General features: G+C 33.4%; 1 pseudogene; it reads left to right on the forward strand.

The window, feature by feature from the left end:
* The first annotated feature begins 2,716 nt into the window (after positions 1–2,716).
* Positions 2,717–3,707, forward strand: LOC143440610 (vomeronasal type-1 receptor 4-like; annotated as a pseudogene).
* Positions 3,708–4,132: the final 425 nt, after the last annotated feature.

Here is a 4,132-nt window from a genome sequence, read left to right on the forward strand (position 1 = left end):
CAGCCATTCAAGATTCGTCTGTTGACAATTCTCTGCTTATCATTGTATGGCTTTTTTTTTATTGGATATTTTATTTACATTTCAGATGCCATCCCCTTTCCCCAATTCCCCTCACTAGAAAACCCCTATTTCATGCCCCCTTTTTCTTTTTGCTTTTATACAATTTTTTAAATTGGCTTATTTGGTTTGTTGTTGTCTAACTTTTTGAGTAGATTGTATATTTAGCATATTTGCACTGAGTCCAATGTAGGATTGGTAAAGAAATTTTCTGAATCTCTATGCTACCATTTGTACTTTTGATACTGTCCTTTACTGTACAGAAGATTTTCAATTCCAAGAAGTCCCATTTAACAACTGTTTATTTTGGAGCCTGAGCCTTTGGTGTTCTCACGAAGTTGTCTCCTGTACCAATGTGTTCAACATTATTTTCCACCTTCTCTTCTAATATCTTTACTGTATCTGGTTTCATGTTCAGGTCTGTGAACTTGTGTTTTGTGCAAGATGATAAATATGGATCTATTTATATTCTTTTACAAACTTAGAACCAATAAGTCAAGCTCTGAGTTTGATTATTTCTGCCATGTACTCTTCTTGTTTGTGATTGCTTCTTTTTAATCTAAAGCTTTTCAGGTATGTTCTGTTAGCTTCTTGTACATTTATAGACACCTCTTTCTTTAGGTTAGTAAAATTTTGTTGAAGATATTTTCTGGCCTTTGAGTTGGGGGTCTTCTCCTTCTACTCCTATTGTTCTTTGGTTAGGTCTTTTCATAGTGTCCTAAATTTTCTTCACATTTAATATTAGCAACATTTTAACTTTTATATTTTCTTTGACTGATGTATGAATTTCTTCCAGTGTATTTACCATCCCTGAGATTCTCTATTCCATCTTTTGTTTTCTGTTAGCCATACTTGTGTCTGTCATTCTTGTACCCTTCACTCGGCTTTCCATCTCATAGGATTGGTTCAGTTTGTGTTTTCTTTAAACTTCTATTTCCATCTTTATGTATTGAACAGATTTCTTTATATCCTTCATCTATTTGATTATATGTTTCCTGTGTTTTTTTATATTTGTTTATTTCCTCTTTAAAGACTTTCATCTGTTTCATTGTATTTTCCTGCACTTCTTGAAGGGATTTGTTTATTTTCTCTTTAAAGGCATGTATCATCTTCATAAGATGAAACTTAATGTCCATTTCTCACTCTTTAGGTGTGTTAGTATATCGAGAACTTGCTCAAGTAGTAGTTCCGGCCCGGAACATATGCATCATTTTTAAGCAACCCAGCCAATGATTTGCTGTGATAGGAAATTAAAAATAATTCACTATAATTAAAAATAAAATTCATGTTTTTCTACAGCACTCCCATCAATAAATAAAAGATTGCCTGTGGGTGGGAATTATAGAAATTCATATGTGGTAGTAGTATAATGAATTATACTAGGCTTGATCTGGATAATTTTTAGAGTGAAATACTATCTGAATTACTCCACCTCACAATATATAAAAAGATAATGACAACTGTATTTATTAACATTGTTTGTCATTAAATCAACAGTTTTTTCTCAGGTGTTATGAGTTTGTATGTGATTATGAGGACATAGGTTCATATTCTATTTCATTCCTTAGGAGATTTAATTATCATGGAACTATTTTGTGTTTTGTATAAATTATAAAGTAAGAACTCACATTTTCCTGAGAAGTTTTTTATACATTTTAATTTTGTGAATGGTTTGCTCTTCCATTTATATTGTTACAGAGAATTTCACTGTGAATCATCCAAGTCAATGCAGTTGCAGTGGACAAGCAGGGATATTTCTCATTAGCAATGACTGCTTGTTTATACTTTGTAAACTTTGTCTTTGAAGAAAATCATTACAAAAGTGAGAGTTTCGATAGATGTGTTCATACATATTCTTGATAAATATTTTCAGTCATGGGAAAGCTATCAACACTTACTGAGATACCTACATTATCCTCATCCTTAATAAGAACTAATATCACCACTGTTTTTCCATTGCATCTATGGTACTGTATAATGATATCAAACAGTGAATCTAATAAGAACACTAGACATTCTTTCCCTGTTTACTGATCATTTGAATGTCATTTTGTGTTTTGTATCTTATACACAATGTCCTGTATATAGAATAATCTTTTTTCATTGTATTGTCATTTGGTAAGTGATTGCCATACAAGGCAATTTTGCTTTGACTCCCTCCCACAATCTGACTCAAGCATACACATGGCATCATGTGTGAGTTTTTGTGAAATTTGATAAAAGCTCTAATTTTTAAAATCAACTTATACTTAGGATTGTATCCTTCATTACAAAGACTTTTTTTTTAGATTACGTATTCACTGTGGTATATAACACATACAATGTTATAGCTTCAGTGTCACATCAGGGCTGTAAGAATATTTTTATGTTCAAAATGGTGACTAAAGTCTATTTTCTTCCAATATGACTGGATTGCAGAAATGAGTATTCATTCCATCTGAACTCACTAGCAATTGTTTCTCACTGAATGGAGTACTACATTTCTTAATGCTCAAATTTCTCCCGAATGTAGTGGACATTCTGTTCATAAACATGTGTATTCAGACTTCAAAAATTTTATGGAAAATTATTAATGATGATAAAATAGTTGCATTGAAACCGAACGCTGCTATGATGTACACCATGACTTTGAACATGCTCCTGTAATGCTTGAATACATATGGCTCAACCTAGGTAACTTCAGTCCACGTTTTGGCTCAGAGACATAATTGTTGCCATTATTCAAAGAAAAAGAAATGCTGAATGACAGAATGGACTTTAGGGACATGGCAGTAGGAATAGTGCTCTCACTTGAGATTCTACTTGGCATTCTGGGAAACTTCTCCCTTCTTTTCTACTATCTAATCCTTTACTACAAAGAACACACATTAAAGATCATAGATATGATTCTTATACATGTGTTCACATCCAACTCCTTGATCCTTCTCTCCAAAGGACCCCCTGAAGTAATGGGAGCTTTTGGGTCAAAGCAGTTATTCAATGATGTTGAGTGCAAACTTATTTTATATGTTCAAAGAATTGCCAGGTTTATGTCCATCTGTACCACCTGTCTTTTGAGTGTCTTTCAGGCAGTCACCATCAGCCCCAGGAACTCCTGTTTGAAGGAATTTAAAGTCAAAACTACAAAGTTTATGGGCCTGTCTATTTCTCTGTGCTGGATCATGGTCATGTTACTAAATATGCTTTTCCCTTTATATACATCTACCAAGAGTAATAGGGAAAATAAGACACAAAAGAGTGATTCTGAATTCTGCCACTCTGTAGTAGTAGATTTATTGTATGCAGTATTTTGTGTGTTTCCGGAAGTCTTATTTTCTCTACTCATTGTAGTTTCCAGCACCTGCATGATTGTAATACTTTACAGACACAAGAAAAGGGTTCAACATATCCTTCACAGTCATGCTTCTCTTAGAATCTCTGCTGAAAACAGAGCTACACAGACCATTCTGGTCCTGGTTTTCACCTTTCTAGTGTTGCACACACTCTCTTCCATTTTACATGGCTACATTGCTCTTTCACATGATCCCAATTGGTGGGTAATGAATATCACAGCTATCATAGCTTTGTGTTTTCCTACTTTAGGCCCATTTGTGACGAGTCATGATTTTACTCCGTCTAGATTTTGCTTTACCTGGGTAGAAAAAAATTAAACATATGATAATCTTGTAAAAAAAACCAGGAACATTGTGTTTTTTTTTTTAATGAAGAAGATCTAATCTTGGGTCACTTTTGTCATTCAAATTTCTATGTAATAGTGAAATAACATATGAAGAGATCATATCAATTTTATTATTATTTTATCATATATTATTCCCACACTTGCTTATGTGGGCACATTGTCAAGGTACTCTTTGTTTTTGTTGTTCAAAATGTTCATGACTAAGTTCTCTCTACCTCCTGTAGAGGACGTAACAAAGACCAACACAATGGATGCTAGCAAATATGGATAAAGGAACCTTCTTGATTTCTTCTTGTTTCATGAGTCTAGTATTTTGAAGTTCTATATATGTCTTCACAATGATTGTGTGGCAGCATACATAAGACCCATGCATCCTAAAATCAGACAGTATCCCAT

Source organism: Arvicanthis niloticus, chromosome 30, assembly GCF_011762505.2.
Source record: "Arvicanthis niloticus isolate mArvNil1 chromosome 30, mArvNil1.pat.X, whole genome shotgun sequence".
Lineage (NCBI taxonomy): Eukaryota > Metazoa > Chordata > Mammalia > Rodentia > Muridae > Arvicanthis > Arvicanthis niloticus.